This window comes from Oryctolagus cuniculus, chromosome 2, assembly GCF_964237555.1.
Source record: "Oryctolagus cuniculus chromosome 2, mOryCun1.1, whole genome shotgun sequence".
Classification (NCBI taxonomy): domain Eukaryota; kingdom Metazoa; phylum Chordata; class Mammalia; order Lagomorpha; family Leporidae; genus Oryctolagus; species Oryctolagus cuniculus.
Window position 1 is genome coordinate 67,711,812 of NC_091433.1, and position 17,949 is coordinate 67,729,760.

The 17,949-nt window shown below is 41.1% G+C and overlaps 1 protein-coding gene across 46 annotated transcripts in view; it reads right to left on the bottom strand.

The window, feature by feature from the left end:
• SORBS2 (sorbin and SH3 domain containing 2) overlaps positions 1–17,949 on the bottom strand; it is a 232,794-nt gene that overhangs the window by 139,605 nt on the left and 75,240 nt on the right. For 3 of the 46 annotated variants that reach the window (XM_070068396.1, XM_070068394.1, XM_070068379.1), the window contains exon 2: positions 15,050–15,105. The exons of the other annotated variants lie outside the window; for them this stretch is intronic. The gene's annotated coding sequence lies outside the window, so the exon portion shown is untranslated. The remainder of the gene's footprint in view (positions 1–15,049; positions 15,106–17,949) is intronic. 46 annotated transcript variants of the gene reach the window in all.

The following is a 17,949-nucleotide window of genomic DNA, read 5'->3' on the forward strand; positions in this document are numbered from 1 at the left end:
AGTTCAAATCACATATTTATTCCTTTAGTGGTTATTTCTAGGAAAAATTATCTGATGACTAAGAGAGCCAAAAAAGCATAAAAGACTAACAAGACAAAATATCCATGGAATGCCTTAAAGGAAGCAAACTGATTTACTCTGAGTGTTTAGAAAATAAAATGAAAAAAAAAATGCTTTAAAGTTTTTATTCTTCCTGAATTCTTCATTTTTCCTGAGTTGATATAACAGTATAGATTCTAATTATTTACACATAATATGAATAGTCTTTATAACTGGAGGGGGGATAGCCCTAATCAAATGATGAAACAAGTTGTAATTTGCTTTATATCTGAGGGGATCTTCAAAAAAGGTCTTGGGAAATGCATATTATGATAAAACTATGTAGGATCTCCAAAATTTTTTGCATCAAAATAAACTTTATCCTTTAATCTCATTTTTCCACATTTTAGAATACTCTAATACATTGCATATGTAGTGCATTCTGTCTTTACAATCTACAAACATGGATAAAGGTAAGGTTTCTAGACAAGGTCTAAAAATTCTTCAGAACCATATCGCAGCAGAAAACAAAACACATACACATAAGCAGAGTCTTCTGTGTCTCCAAGAGGTTGGCCTTGGCCCTGGTGGTCCTTTTGTGATTCTACACTGAGAGCCAGAAGACACTTTGCTTATTATGCTTTGCTTCTGAGGCCTTGGGAATGCATTTCCTGAATTTTTTGGAAGACATTTGAGTTGTCATACCAAAGAGAACGTTTGCTATTTTTTTCTGCAATGGGGGTACTGATAACCCATCCTTTGGAGTAGACAGTGTGGGATGAACAACTTGAAACCCGAGTCAAAGGCTTAGAGTCTAGCCCTCGCTCTGACAGTTGCCATGTGACTTGGTCTCCCTGGGCTTCAGCTTTCTCACTTCTGTGTTAAAAATGATACTTGGTTTCCAGTCTGCCTACTTCTTGGGATTGTTCAGAGGAACATATGAGACAGTCTATGACAAAGCACAGCTGTGAGTAAAATAGTCAATTACAATGAACACTAACTCCCTAGGTCTTCTTTTCCCCTACTGTTTAACTATGATGGATATAAATGTTTGATCTGTTAGCTATTTAGTGACAAGATTACCATGGTGATTGAGTGATTGGGCGGATCTTCAGGAAGCCCTGCTTCCTGAAAGAATAACTGAACAGGTAGCAGCGAATGCTTTGAAGTCCTGAACTTTAAAACTTGTGAGTGCAAACTTCCTGGAGCACTCAGTGGAATTTTTGATTTGGATGTAAAATAAGAGTGGGGCTGAAGCCAAACACAAGCGAGACTTTTGTTTGTTTGTTTTTTGGTATAACCAGAAAATGAACCCAAGACTGCAGTTTCAAAGAAACTAACTATTTCACCATAGCGTGGAAGAAGAAAATACCCAGATCTTGCTGCACAGGGAGATGGTTTCTGTTTGAGCACGCATTGGAAGGAAGGAAAAAACAAAAGCTGCTCCAGGAGACCAATCAATTACTCGAGGCATGGTGTTGTGCCAGAGGACTGAGGTCTTCCTCTTAGAAATTATACTTTTGTTCCATGTAATTAGGCTGTGTGTTGCTCAACTTCCAAAGAATTTAGAGAAATTAACATGTGAGATTATAACTTTTACCAAAACAAACTTCTGAGTGTGTGGGAAGGGAAAAAAAACATGGAAAATTCTTTAATGTTTATTTCTCTCTCTCTCTCTCTGTGTGTGTGTGTGTGTGTGTGTGAGAGAGAGAGAGAGAGAGAGAGAGAGAGAGAGAGAGAAAGAGAGAGAGACTCTCATCTGCTGTTTTATTGGTTCACTCCCCAGATGTAACAGCCAGAACTGGGCCAGGCCACAGCAGGCAGCCAGCAACTCCATGAAGGTCTCCCACTTGGGTGGAAGTAACCCACTCATGCCACCACCACTGCCTCCCAGGGTCTGCATTATTAGGAAGATGGAGTCAGGAAACACAGCCAGGAAATGTACCCAGGAACTCCACTGTGGGATACGGACGTCTTAACCACGTGGCCAAATACCTGCCCCTGCTTTTCTGCTTAATTAAAGGCTAAAGCACAGAAAATACTGTTTATCTTGAGTGTATACTAAGCAGAAGCACATGAGCTTTTCTTAAAACTCTTTCAATGTTACCCCAAACCTACCTAAAGTGCCTAGAAAAATAACCAGTTTTCCAAGATTCAGTATAATTTTATTGTATTCAATAGCTAAAGTGGGCCAGAGGTTGAATTCATATCATCACAGTGAAAAGAAGGAAAGCATGTGAGAAATTAATAAACCCCAGAGTCACTAAAGGGGTATTGTATTTGGGGCACAGCTCTGGCCACAAAGGCAAGCACCTGAAATAACACAGGCACCTTCGTGCTGGAGGTGCAGGAACAAGTTCACCAAAAACACAGACAAGGACTCTTTTTCTCTGTCTCCCTTAAGAACTTTGCAAATTACCTTATGTTTATGGAGAGTAAGTGCTCATTTAGTTGGTATTATGGACCACATAGAACAGGATATGTTTTAATGATTTAAAACCTAGCAGAATGTGTTAACAGAGCATCTATTTCTAGGAGGATTTTGAGAAAACAGAACTCTTAGGCATCAAGTGAAGCCAAGAGGGTTTTTAAAAAGACCCAATATACAGGTCCATGTGTGTTCACATACCCAGAAAGAGCAGAGACATTGATTTGCTTGAAGCACTATACAGAGTCTTATTCTATTTATTAGAGTAATTTCCAACATTTATTAAGGCTTAGAGAATTTGGGAGCTCAAGGTAGGGAGGGTGTCTAATTACACGAGAAATAGTACAATTTCTAGTATAGTTTCATATTTCTTTTTAAAGTGTGCAACTTCTAGTTCAACTACTTCAGAAAAGTGAGAGGGAAAACATGAACAGGACACTGAGCTTCTTCCAGTGAATGTCAAGGTCTTGGGCTCATCAAGGAAGAAGGGGACAGCAACTGCAGTGTGTCGATCGTAGACTTCAGGAGCTCTGCATCTACTCAGTTTCAATCACTTTATTTACTATAAGGTTTCCAGGTGTACTATGCACACCAAGGAAGACACTTGAGAAATGACAGTTGTTGGTGTTCTCAGCATGTACTTGTTAGTTACAGAAAGCATCTTGGGCTTTTTTCTTTTTTCAGGCATTGGCTGTTTTTTGAAGGTGCATGGAAATTTTGGGGTGGGAGGACCCTGTCAATTTAGATCTTAATTCGAGATAAGTTTTGTGTGTTTTAATTGAACACTTGGGATATTTTTGTGCAGAGAGTAACAAAAAGACCAAAAAAATGAGCAGCTAGTTAATAATCTTCATGCCACCACACGGAGTTACTTATCCTTCAGTATCAATTATTTTTAAAATTTTTAACTATTTTTATTTATTTGACCCAACAAGGGCTGGATCAGGCAAAGTCAGGAGCCAAGAACCACCCACATGGGTGACAGGGTCCAAAGTACTCCAGCAGTCACCTACTGTCTCCTGGGGTATGTGTCAGCTGGAAACTGGAATCAAGAGCAGACACTGGCTTTAAACCCAGGGAGTTTAATTTGGGATGCAGGTGTTTTCCAAGTGCTGTCTTACTTGCTGCACCAAAACCGCATCCCAACATCAATTATTTTCTAGAATTTTGTGATACTTGCCGAGTTACCTTCCAAAAACAGTTTCCTAGTGAGCCAATGATGATCAGATTGACAGTTTACTTTTAAGAACTCAAATGAGAGTAACCTTACCTGACTTTCCCATCTCTCTTCATCGTTGTTTATATTATTGCCAGAGGGCCCTTCCTATAACCAAGATAAATTATGCTGTTCCCCTCCCTTCTGGGGGACCTGCTGTCAAAGAGGTCAACTTCCAACAATTCAATTAGTGCAGGCCTTCCTGGGTCTGACTCCACTGTCCTTTCTCTGTCTCATCTTCCCTCCCGGCCTTCATCTCAGCCCTGTCTGCAATCCAGCACGACCTTTGTGTTATTTCCCAAATCTGGAGGAGGAATTCCATTAGCCTCTTGATGTACCAAAGTCCCATCTTTCAAGGCTTCCTCCCCCTTGAACTATTTGCTCTTTATTTCTGTGCTCTCAGAAACACTTTCCTTGAGCAGTGCTGGAATACTTCCTTTCTCTGTTCCTGTCGCTATTATTTCTGTGTGATTAAGGACAAATCCTTTTTCACCACTTATCTCTCACTGCTTCTAACTGAGCACCCTGCACATCATACTTGTTCAGGAAGTCACAAAGGAGGGAGGGAAGCAGGGAGGAAGAGAGGGAGGGAGGGAGAAAGTGTCATTATATTATTGGAATTGTAACTATGAAACACATTGAATCTGTTCTCTTTGTATTAATACCACATTAACATGAGAATTGATGAGAACTGTGTTATGATAATTATCATGCATTCACTGTGACCCTGAGAATCTAATGCATTACTTAATCCTTTAAATAAAATAAAAAATAAAAAAGTCATATGTAAGATTGTGTTAACCAGTTTATATATTAATGAAGAGCTTTACTTTTAGCAATTGCAGTAAATCTTTGACTAGTTCCATAAAAAGATTTTAGACAGATCTATTTTTGAGCATTTCTCCTGTTAATATTTACAGTGAACTCCAGCCTTTTATGGGTCAACAGCTACAAACTGTCATAGCGTGTTATAATCCAATGTTTACAAAAAGATGAGATTATCCCAGAAAAAAAAAAGTGTCACACTGCAGAGATCCTAGTTTCTTTTTTTTTTTTTTTTTTTTTTTTTTTGACAGGCAGAGTGGACAGTGAGAGAGAGAGACAGAGAGAAAGGTCTTCCTTTGCCGTTGGTTCACCCTCCAATGGCCGCCGCTGCAGCCGGCGCACCGCGCTGATCCTGGCAGGAGCCAGGAGCCAGGTGCTTTTCCTGGTCTCCCATGGGGTACAGGGCCCAAGCACCTGGGCCATCCTCCACTGCACTCCCTGGCCATAGCAGAGAGCTGGCCTGGAAGAGGGGCGACCGGGACAGAATCCGGCGCCCCAACCGGGACTAGAACCCGGTGTGCCGGCGCCGCAAGGTGGAGGATTAGCCTATTGAGCCACGGCGCCGGCCCGAGATCCTAGTTTCTAATGATTACCACTGGCATAAGATAATCTAGCTACTCACTTTCATTCAAAGGGGAAAGAAATGTCATTTGACAAGTGTAGGTTTCTGGCACCTACATGCAGAACTGTATGCTAGAGGGTCAAAGACACATGGTACTTTAAATGTTCATGGTCAATGGAATTAAAAGATAAGTTTATTTTGGTACAAAAAATGATGGAAACCTACACATACATTTTTCATAATATACATTTTCTATGCATGGATTTCCAAAATATTTTCCACCAAAATAAACTTATTTTTCTTATTTATTTATTTGACAGATAGAGTTAGTGAGAGAGAGAGAGACAGAGAGAAAGGTCTTCCTTCCATTGGTTCACCCCCCCCCCCCAAATGTCTGCTACGGCCGGCGCGCTGCACCGATCCAAAGCCAGGAGCCAGGTGCTTCTTCCTGGTCTCCCATGCGGGTGCAGGGACCCAAGAACTTGGGCCATCCTCCACTGTCCTCCCAGGCCACAGCAGAGAGCTGGACTGGAAGAGGAGCAACCGGGACTAGAACCGGGCACCCATATGGGATGCCGGTGCCGCAGGTGGAGGATTAACCAAGTGAGCCACAGCGCCAGCCCTAAGAAACTTATTTTTTAGTTCCAATTCTAGAAACTTTTGATGTACCCTTATACATGTCATGCAACATGGCATCCAAATGTAGCAGAGCTTCTTTGTGGAAGTTACTTAATTTCTCTAAGTCCCAATTTCCTCATCTATAAATTTGGGAGTAACAGGTTTCTATGGTGAGAATTCCAAGAGGTAACAAAAATTCTAACTCCATGTTTGGATGTGGGCACCAATCATAAATATTACCTACTGCTGTTGTCTTTATCACTGTTTTTGCTGTTGTTCATATAGTACTACTGTTGCTGTTAATTTTAACTTCATTGTTTTTGCTATTTTAATTTCATTTTATCAAATAAATGATCACAATCTTTTCATTGGTTTTCCAATCCCTATACTGCACCCCATCTCTCAAACCTAAGCTGCAGTCGCAAGTTTAATATTTTAAAAAGGAACAGTGAGTTTGCACTATCTATTAATAAATTACAAACCAAGCCCAGCATAATATGGCCCCAATCCAATTTTCAAGACATTATGCTCTGTTTCCCTTCTCACATTCCGTTCTTTATCCAGCTGGACTCTCTGTTTCTCCCTCTTATCTACATTTTATGTTTTAACCTTCAGCTGAGTTTAATCAGCTCATCTCAACCAGCTACCTACCTGTGACAGACAGTTCTGGGTCTCAGGGATGCTAGAATAATCCGAACAAGTCCCTGTTTTCTAAAAGCACATGGCTGGCATGGTGAAGCAGGTATGATTTTGAGTCATTGCTTGTGAGATGATTTTTCCATTGGGATCACTCCTGATTGATTTTTAAATTACACATTCTTAGAAGTCCATCTCAAAGTAACCATATGAGAAAACTACATATATTTTTCTCCCTCATTTAGACTAACAGACTTTGTTGTCTGCATCTTCTTCATCTTGTCTTACTCTATACTATTTGTGTTTACATTTTCGAGAGAGCAGGTGCTATGCCTTATTCATTTTCATGCTCTTCATTGTCCTTTATACATACTGGGCTCTCAGTAAATACTTGCTGAAGCTCGAATGAATATAATAGTAGAATTTGATTTTAAATATAAAAATATCAGAGTTCTTACTGGCTATTTCTCAAATGGCTCATTTCCATTAAAATTTTTCATTAGTCTATAAAGCTTAATTGATATGAAATCAATTTTTTTTGGACTGAACAAATTAAAGTTTTAGAATCACATTTAAGGAGATATAAGAATGTCTCTATATAATATCTTTGTATATATATTATACATATATATATATATACATACATATTGCTTTTAACTGGTTAGACCTAACTTGAATTTGACTAGACTTAGCTTGAATTATTAAAGATATTGATTGCTTATTTTCTTGATGCTCTTATTTCTTCTTGTACTGTTTGTTCTACAAGTATATAAGTATTACTATATTAGAAAATTATGGAAACAGATGCAAGAAAAATAGAAAGACATAAATATAGTATGGGAGCCTGGACATAGACCAGGAATTTCAGAAATAGAAGGAATAGAAATGCGTCTGGGTGGAAGGTTTGTTTTTAGCACACTGGGACATGCATCTTAAATATGAGACACATTTCTGGAAGGAACATAGGGTCTTGTAGGTCAAGTATTGGGTTGCCTTGTTTTATATTTACTTGAGACTATTATAGAGAATCAACAAAAGTGTGAAGGGAAAGCAAAACCAAAATGAGCTTGCTCTTAGGGATGCTAAGTGTGCTTCTACCAGATTCGAAGCCCCAAGCAGATGTCTCCACAAAGGCAGCGGCATCTGGAAACGCGCACATATTCGTTCCCCTTACCCTGCCTGCCACTATTTCCATGGTTACTAAATGAATCACTCATTTCAATCAACACTGATGTGATCAAAATAGCTGCATCAAAGCAAATTCTCCTCCCCCCTGTGGAGTGGACAGATTATTAAGGAATGTCTACAGTTTGCATTAATGATCCCAATGCTCATGTGGTCACAATGACAGCTAACTAAATAGATTCAGAGCCAACATATTTTGTTAATGACCTACACCGAAGTCATAACACTCACATATAAGTGGAAGTTAAGGATTTTAATAAATTCAGCAATTGACTTTTTGTGATACTCATATGGAGGGTATTAGTAATTAGCAAATCTTATTTATTTCAATGCTTTTGACTGTTTTGAAATTAATGAAAAATTAACAATTATGTTGCCAGATTACCAAATTAAGGCTTTTACTAGATCATGTCTACATTAAAAAAGAAATTACTGGGGCCAGCGCTGTGGTGTAGTAAATCCTGGTAAAAGCCAGGTAAAGCTGCTGCCCGCATCCCACATGGGTGCCGGTTCGGGTCCCCACTGCTCCACTTCCAATCCAACTCCATGCTAATGTGCCTGAGAAAGCAGTGGAGGATGGCCCAAGTCTTGGTCCCCAGAAGAAGCTCCTGGCTTAGGTCCAGCCCTGGCCATTGTGGCCATTTGAGGAGTGAACCAGTGGATGGAAGATCCCCCCCCCCCCACCATAACTCTGCCTTCAAATAAAGAAAATAAATCTTGGAAAAAAAGAGAAAATCCTGAAGAATTAACTTTTTTCAATAAACTCTTTTAAATAAGTATTTTCATTAGACAATGAGCCTTATTTATCAAAAAATGTCCCATAATTATGGTTATTTTATTTCAATAAAACCACATTTGTTAACATTTTAACACAAAGCAAGATGAATAGCTTGTTCAGGAAAAATAATTGAACTCCCAAAAACCCATCTCAATCACAATTTTGAGTTAGTGGTTAATATTTGCCCCCAAGTTTTCTCCGCGCAAGTTTTATACTTGATTAATTTCTTACCATTAGTTTACTTTTTAGTGAACTTATGGAAAATGACTTCTGTGGAGACCACTAAAACAGTCTAAAAAAGATTTTCATTAAAAAAAATGATGTTTGCTTTCTGGGCCTGGGGCCTATTTAGCCAGCCCAAGAGTAGGATTCGGTTAAGGTTCCATTTTCCATTATGGAGAGCCAGTGCTGTGTTCCCCAAAGCCTACTGCCCAGTGTGTTGGAAGGAACCTGACCAAGAAGAAAGTCTTCAAGCCTTGGCTCTGCTGTCATCTAGGCAAATGTTGTCACCTGCCTGTGAGTTGCTAAAGCCTGTTGGCTTGTCAGAAAAAATGCACTCATGGAGGGGAGTCACATGAAATATTTCCTACGGTCCCTGTCCTTGCCTTTCTAACTCTGATAATCATGATGGATCTTCTATGATTAAGCAAAGTCAGCCATTGGACTCCATGAGTTCTGCACCTTCAGGTTCAACCGATTGTGGGTTGAAAATATTTGATCAAAAACATGCACACCCTTTTTTCTCTTGTTATTCTTCCCTAAGGAATACAGTTTAACAACTACTTACATCACATTTACTTTGTATTAGGCATTATAAGTAACCTAGAGATGATTTGAGGCAAATGAGAGGAGGAGTGTAGGTTATGTTCAAATGCCACACCATTTTATATGAAGGACTTGAGCATCCTCAGGTTTTGATATCCATTGAGGCACCAAGAACCAGTCCCTACAGAAGTACAGGGACATCTGTCCCACAACACTTCTTTCACGCTCCACTGTGTAAGAACAGAGGTTGAGGAGATTATGTCTGGTGAAGTAGCAAAAATGCAGCTTAGTTCTTCCTCCCTCCCTCCCTCCCTCCCTCCCTCCCTCCCTCCCTCCCTCCCTTCCTTCCTTCCTTCTCTTTACTGCTTTCTCTCTCTTTTTTTTTTTGGATTTATTTGTTTATTTGAAAGTCAGAGTTACAGAGAGAGAGAGAGACAGACAGACAGACAGACAGACAGAAGAGAGGACACACACACAGAGGTCTCCCATCCACTGGTTCACTCCCCAAATGGTTGCAACAGCTAGGGCTGGGCCAGGGCTGGGCCAGGGCTGGGTCCCGCTGAAGCCAGGAGCCAGGAACTTCATATGGATCTCCCACGTGGAAGCAGGGGCCCAAGCATTTGGGCCATCCTCTATTGCTTTCCCAGCCACATTAGCAGGGAGCTTGATTGGAAGTAGAGCAGCCGGAACTCGAACTAGCACCCACATGGGATGCTGGCACTGAGAGGGTGTTTTACCTGTTGTGCCACAGTGCCAGCCCCAACTTAGTTTCTAAGTCTGGTTAGTCAGATGGCTTCTGCACTCAGCCACCAAAAATGATGGACAGTGTCATGAATTATTATTAATTAGGATTATTAGCACTAATGATTTACTCAGATTGAAGCCCGATTCTAAAGTTAATCACATGGTTTCTCAGAAAGAAAATGAAGATTCCATTTACTTGTCTGCTGTGAGATCTTCCAAGTTTCATAAGCAGTAACTTCATCAAATGGTTAAATAGAAATTCTAGTGTTGCATTTCAGTGCTTTGGATACAGTCTTATCAGGTGCAAATCCTGGATGTGTTTCCTGGGGTTCCCTAGGAGGCAGAGAGGATGGCCACACTGCCAGCAGCATCTCCGGCTCCCTGAGGAGCCGCACACAGGTTGTTTGAGGCAAGTAAGTAGAAAGATGAATGAAACTGGCTGCCTGATCTTTTCTTACTTATCTGTAAAATGGGATGATGACATCTAATTGCCCCTGGCGTTTGTGAGGATTAAATGATCTCTGTGGAGCATTTAGCACAACGCGTGGCATATGATAGGAATTCCATGAGTAGTAACTGTTCATCTTTCTACAGGGAGGCCACACCTCAGTGTTATAGAAACTGCTCCTTATTTCCCACTCTCCTTTATTTTCTTGGGTGGAAAAGTATGAGTTCTACTGTTATTTTTAAAAATATATATATTTGACAGGCAGAGCAACAGAGGGAGGAGAGAGAGAGAGAGAGGCCTTCCATCCACTGGTTCCCTCCCCAGCTGACTGCAACAGCCTGGGCTGGGCTGAAGCCAGGAGCCAGGAGCCAGGAACCGCATCCGGATCACTCGTGAGGGTGCAGGGGCCCAGCTACTTGAGCCTTCTGCTTTGTCAGCTGCATTAGCAGGCAGCTGGATAGGGAGCAGAACAGTGGGAACTCTAATGGGTGCTCCTGTGGGACGATGTGTCAGGCTTAACCCACTGCACCACAACCCTGGCACCAGTTCTGTTGTTCCTAGACAAGCACAACTCTTGATCAGGGTAATGCTGCTAAAAACTTGTAAGCCTATATATTTGAAAAAGAAAGGGAATCTAGTGTCTTCATTGACTTTCTACCCCTCTTTCTCTGGGCTGGCTCAGCAAATCCGCACTCGTCCAGGGGACTCTCCTCTAAACGGTGACAGAATTTTCCTCTCCATATCCATGTTCTGAGTAAGAGAAGAACTAGGGCCTTAGGGCTTTCTCTGTCTACCTCTTCCTGTATTAAGCTGATTGGGGAGCATACATCATAGCTTTCAGTCGGTTGATGTCCATGGCCTTGTAGCCACAGAAAACAGGAGTACCTAGAGTCAGTTAATTTCAGAAAATTATTCAAGCTAACCTTTGCTCTGGTTTCTAGTTTGCAGCCTGAAATAAAAGAAATAACGCAGATCTTCACTTTCCTGCGAGAGTTATTACTTTCTCTCCTTTTCTTTTTACTGACTCTAATGACTCACATTCCAGATGGCTCTGCCCAATTTTAGAATTATGATCTACTTCGTGGAGAAAAAAAATATTTTACTGTACAGTAGAACTTATGTAATTTGGGAGGGGGTGAGTGTGGACTGAGAAAAATACAGCATTCAGTGGAAAAGAATTTCTGGCTCCTTTGAACATCAGAATATAACTTTTAGTATTTGATTACTAGGATGTGTTCTATTTTACTTATTTATTGTCTAGTTCCTTGTCTAGATAATGAATTTACATTTTAAAGGATTTTTTAATGATAGGAAAAGTATCATGTCACTGAAGCGAAAGTATAAGATATAACCAGTATAGGTAGTGTAATTCCAATTATTCTTTAAAAAGTCAATATGAAGGTTTTTGTACAAATATTCATTTTATCATCTGGAAGGTTGGTTGAAGTTTTATCAAATTTAATTTCTTCATTATAGTCTAGAATATTAAAAACAGCTCCCTCTCTCAGCATTTTCCCTTTCAAACAAACAAACAAACAAGCAAAAGTGAGTAGAGCACCAAGTTGGGAGCCTGGAGCCCTCACTGCTGTGGATCACACCACTGTCATTCACAGTCACTAGGGACAAGTCACCTTGCTTCTACATGCCTTCTCCCACTCACAAAGACAACTGCCAGAACAACTGAGAAAATTTACTAAGGCATATGTTTCGGCATTTAGGAATTTTCTCACAATAAAGGCAGCATATGCATTCAATGAATTGCCACAGAATGCTGATGACATAGCATTTCTTGTGTTGAGAAGCCCTTGAACAAGACTCTTTTTAGTTGCTCCAAGAAAGATTAGTCAGACTTCTGCTGTGAAGTTTTGCAGGCCTTTGGGATAGGGAGACCAGGTTGAAGTAGTCAATTTGCACTGGGCCATTTCGGAGCCAGAACATTGGAATGGCGAGATCAGTTAAGGGCCTGGACTTGAGTAGATTCAGGATTTGAATGCTGCCCCACCTTTGGAGTTGGGAACCCAGGCACCTGGCCACCCTGCTGGCAACAGGTGAACAAATATCAGCCATTGTGAAGCCTGCAAGGGGCTTCATCCTGGCCTAGCTGCATATTAATGTTCCACTCAAATTCCAATGTTACTGATAAAATGACATGTTGATTTTTAAAAAATTGATAATATATACTTACTATTTCTTTTCCATGGAGAACATTAAATAGGGTGACTTTCTTCCATTAGGGAACATATGACTCAGGCCATTCACCATTTTATAGGTTTTTCTCATGGTCAAGAATCCATGCTCTTTCAAGGGCTTTTAAAAAAGTTCAACTTGGTACAAATAATTAATTTAAATCCTGGGTTTTTTTTTTTTTCATCAATGATACAAAGAGATCACTTGAGTGCACAGCCTTATCTCCAATGCAGAGGCTGTAGCACTGCCCACCTAAGAAGGGAAGAGCTGGAACTTAGAATAGAACATTCCTCCAAATGAAAGGAGCTCAGATGGTTCATGCAAATGAGGAATTTGAGTTGGCTTACATGTATCATAATGCAAGATATCTACCCCACAAATCACTCTCTCTTATATCTGTTCACCAAAATATTTATATAATGTCTTTACACTGTCATACCTAACTAAGCCTCTTGATATTTATTCAGTAAGATTCTTTCTCCTTACACAAAGTCTGATGTAATAACCAAACACCTGCTTTTAGAAAGTTCTCTCTTTTTCTAAATACTTATAAATACATACATATATAAAATCATATATAATTAAACCAATGTGCAGACCTTCAGAATATCAAGTAGGTCATTAGAATCAGAGATTGCAGACAATAAATTTCACAATATGATATCTATGACCTGATATCTAACATTCTTTCTTGAAAAATATGCACATGTAAAAGCAGATTTACACTCTAGGAAGTCAAACTTCCTGTTGAAAGCAATATATCAGTAGAGACTGGTGATCTTTTAAATGTTATGGGAATAGCTCCACAGATCTCCAAAGTCAGAACAATAAAGAGGCACCTCAGGCTTTAGACGAACTCATCCCCTTAGAGGAGAATCTTAATACAGTGTATGAATAGGAAGAACATTGAAGAGTGACAGAAAGCATATCAAAAAGGAGTGGTCTATTGGTGAGATAGACCAGCTAGGAGAAAATATCCATGCAGAAATACTTAGGAGAAGCAAGTAGCAAGCTTTTGTAGCTAAGCATATAGATATTCTCCCAGGCCTTAGCAATTCACACTCTCTCTCTCTCAGAGAGACCAAAGTGCCTGGGGGAAAGTGAGCGGTGATTACACTGCCGTGTGCTGGGCTCACTCAGAAAGAACCTGGAGTCGACCGGCCAGTCCTGCCAGGGAGACATGAGGCCACACCCTTTCTTGGCCTCTGGAGAGCAGGCCAGTTCTACAGATACGGGAGATGGTGACTGCTGATTTAGGGCACTGGTGGCTGTGCTTTGAGCTTAACACAGATTCTCTGGAGGTGCTTCCTGCTTGGAAATGACCCAATATCTAAGAGAGGGTTTTGTGGGCAAAAGATACATTGAAGTCCTAACCCCCCAGTACCTATGAAAGTGATCTTATTTGGAAATAAACAATTTGGATGTAAACAAGTTAATCGAGGTCATATTGGAGGAGAATGAGCTCTAAATCCAATGGTTGGGGTCCTTTTGAGAAGAGAGAAATTTGGAGATGGACAGGTACACAGGAAGAAAGAGCAGCATGTGATGACAGGCAGAGACTGGAGTGATGATGTCATAACTAAGAAACGCCAAGGACTGCTGGCAGCCACGAGAAACCTGGAAAAGGCTGGAAGGACTCTCCTCCAGAGGCTTCAGAGGCAACGCGGCCCCGGGGACCCCTCAATTTCAGAGGTCTCGACTTCAAACTGTGAGATAACACTCGTATGTATTTTGTTTCACCCAACCTGGTTTGTTGTACTTTGTTACCCTTGAAACTACTGCAGTGACTAAAACCTAGTGGGCAGGCTTCTTTTCTTTCATAATCTCAATAGCGCACCTCATTGATGTGAAGAAGTAAGAGAACGAATTCAATTTGCTTGGAGGGAACAGTGTACCCAGGATATGGTAGAGTTAAATCCAGACACTACACAGCCAGGGCAAAGTCAGACAGAAAGACAGCCAAGAGGCCTGTGTACACAGCTAAAGCAATCCAAGTCACCAGCAGCAGCTGACAGGGACATCCAGAGCGAGTGGGGGCCACCCAGTCCTGTGCACTTCTGGAGCCCATTTGAGCTGGGCAGGTGGACAGCCAGCCAAACACCCAGGCGGCTGCAGGGGCTTAGGAAAGCCACTCTCAGGTGCGTGCAGGGATGAGAGCATTGCTAGACCCCTGTGATGAACCAGTGAGCAAGATTCTAGAAGAAGTAGGATACAGATGATGTGGGGATGGCTGTCACTGGGAAGGAGGGGGCTCAGTTATGGTCTCCTGACCCTTTTCCTGGGACCCACAGCATGATGCTCTATTATTAAATAAATAAATAAATAAAGCACAGTAAAGGACTCTAGCCACAATTTCTTGGAAGTCCCCACTAGCTCCTTGGAAACCAAGAAGCTTGCATCAAGGGTTCCCATGCAGAAGCTCAAGACTACAATTCTGCTGTGAGTTTCACAGTTTGCAATGTCAAGGAATGGTCAGAGCACTTTCAATCTTTGGGGCCCACTGTCTTATTCCCTTAACTTCAGCGAGAAGTCTGGTGTTAAAGCTCATGCATGAAATTCTTCCTGGCCTTGTCAGTTCCAAGCCCAGGTGGTCGTGGTTCCCCATGAGGGTAGCGTACCTTCTGAAGAAATGCACCCAGATCAGAATGGTATATGAGTCTGTCCTATTCTGCCTCTAGAAAAGAAATGTTACAGTAAATAGGTGGGCAGGATCCACCCTACACTCCCCCGTAAACAACCAAAATTGCAGCGAGATCACACTTGGGAAAACTTCACTTTATTAGGATGTATTTTTTGTTTCGAAGTTTGATAGCTACTTCTCAGAAAAAAAAAAAAACTAAAAAGGAAGCTGTAAATACTCCCTATTATTTTTAGTTTGCTACATACCACAATTACATAGTCACCGTTTAGTAATTCTATTGAAAAGAGTGAGCCAGGTCTGTTTTACCCAGGGTCAGTCCTGGGTAGGGGTGAAACAGCCAGTGTGACTGGTGGCTGCCGATTTGTCCTGCTGATTCCTGTCCTTTCTATAATATACAATTCCTCTCGGAAATCTTTGTGTGTGATTCGTGTTCCAACAGCATGGAAGCAGGCAGGGCAGCAAAGAGTCTGCTTCCAAATCCCAACTCCTTTCTGAACCCACAAAGAGTGGGGCAGGAGAGGAGGCAGACAGAAGGGGCAACAGGGAGGCAAACTTATCTGGAGCATGAAAAGCCAGCTCTCTGCCCCATCCCCAGCTGGGTGCTAGGATGCCTCCCACTTCCAAAAGCCAATGCACTGTCAGAGGCAGCTCCTTGAGGTTACCCTTTGTCAAAAAACAAAGTAAGACAAGACAAAAATACTTTTCTTGATCCTTATGCCAGTCCTTGAGGATCCTTTCTTTCTTAACAACTCTAATGACTGTTTTAATGTATTACTTTCATTCATTGAAAATCACCTTTTGGGGGTGGGTCTCTGCAGCTTACAGGGGTGCAGTAGCTTGTCTGATCATTCAAGATTCTACAACACGCTCACAGCTGACACACTCTCTTCTCTTCAGTAAATGATGACATATTTTAAAAGAGTCTTTGGATTTTCTGAACACAGGATGGACTCCCACGACAGGATTTGAGACCAGACAGGAAGTGAGGGTCATGGGATATAGGGCAGGTACTTAGGGGCTGGTGGGAACTTGCCAGGGGTCTCTATGTCCCTTCATGGAGTACTTGCCTAAATTGTCTATTTCCAGGCATGGCCCTGATTTTATGGAGAAAAGCAATGCATGCTTCTGCAAATAAATCAATCCTTGAATAGCAATAACTATTCCATTTTGACATCCTAGGAGATTTGCTTCAAGTGAATCACAGTGAACTATTTATTTTGCCTGTCTACACAGAATATTATTTGCAGATATCTGCAGATTTTGGAAGAAAGCTTTTCTTCTACATGGAAATACTTGAACAACAAGGGAGAAAGGGCAAACTGCACATGCACACTCACGCCACGCTCCCCCTCAAATCCCTCTAAATCTTCATTCTGTGTAAAATATCTGTTTATTAATAATATTGGGTTGCAATCACATTAAAATGCACCAGCTTCTGTGCTATACTTTTGCTAAATTGCCATTCAATTACATCATTAAAATATTTGACTGTGTGTATTTGTAATCATTAACCAGTGACAGATCAAAGTAGTTTACCTACAGAAAACTGAAATTCTGCACATGTGCCTGGATGAAGGTCAGCATATTTAACTATTGCAATGAACAGATATCCTGGAAGATGTTTAGCGATTAATATTCTAATACAATCCCAATGTTGCTGAGTTCTCAGGAACAGAATTATAGCATTTGTTGCGGCCAACACATACCTTGATTACTAGAGTCAAACTGTTCCCTGAGCACTATATTCACTCAGGTTATCCTCCCAATAACACACAAGGTGAGCCTGTTATCTTTCCTGTTTGTAGATGGGGAAGTAGAGCCATAGACAGATGATGCCAAGTTCTCCAGGCCTTTGCAGTGGGACACAGCACCACAGGAAGCCTGACTCCAGAATCAAGGCTCAGACATACTCTGGCACTGCCACAGTGAAAGGGACTGATTGTCATAGTCCCAAATAATTTTCCTTGTCATAACTTCTTGACAGCTTGGATACTAAACTAAGAAGCAACGTCAATAATCTTGGCAGTTCTGTCATCCTCAACAATGGCTAACCTTCACCATGGTGTTGTACTGCAAGTCTAGGCTTGAACTACACCAAATAAAAAAAAAAAAAATCCTTGCATCTAAGGCATTTATAGGATTAAGACAGGCAAATTGATATTCTCATTTTAAAGGCTTCTTTGATCTGTGAGTACCATGGAGATGTTCACGTGAGAGATGAAGTCTGATCTTGAAAGAACCGGATATTTTGGAGGTTACTGAGCTGACTTTAGGACCCACAAGAAGGTAGGAGGGGAAGATGGGTTTTCAGAAAAGATTGAAGCCAGTGGCATTTAAGGAGCACAGCTTTAATTTCTGTTTTTCTACTAATAACAGTCCAGAATGAGCCTCAGACCAACCAGCTCTCTCAAAAGGAGCCAAAGCTCACTTGGCCACAGGCATGAGTAGTACTCTGGGCAACACCAGCCCCATCAGTTTTCCAGGGTTGCTCTTGGTGTCTCCTTCAGCCCAGGGCCACACTAACACAGCTCTCTCAGTGACACCAGGGTACTGCACACTAACCTCAAGGTTCATTCACTTCTGTTTCCTATTTACTTGTCCCCTAACCACTGCAGAGTGAAAAGATGTCATCGCACACAGCTCATCCTCTGCAGTGACTTGGAAAATTAAGAACTACAGTCTGTAGTTAGATAAAACGGAAGGTGCCCATTTCACCCAAGAATATCCGACTTATTGGCATCATTTCTCCTTTTGTCCACAGCTAACACTTTTACTCTAAGATACTCTGTCTACTAAAGCACAGTAAAAATGCTTGAGTTCTGAGTTGCTCTTAGCAACAACTATCAACGAGCGTCTAACCTTCTTTACTAAAGAGCA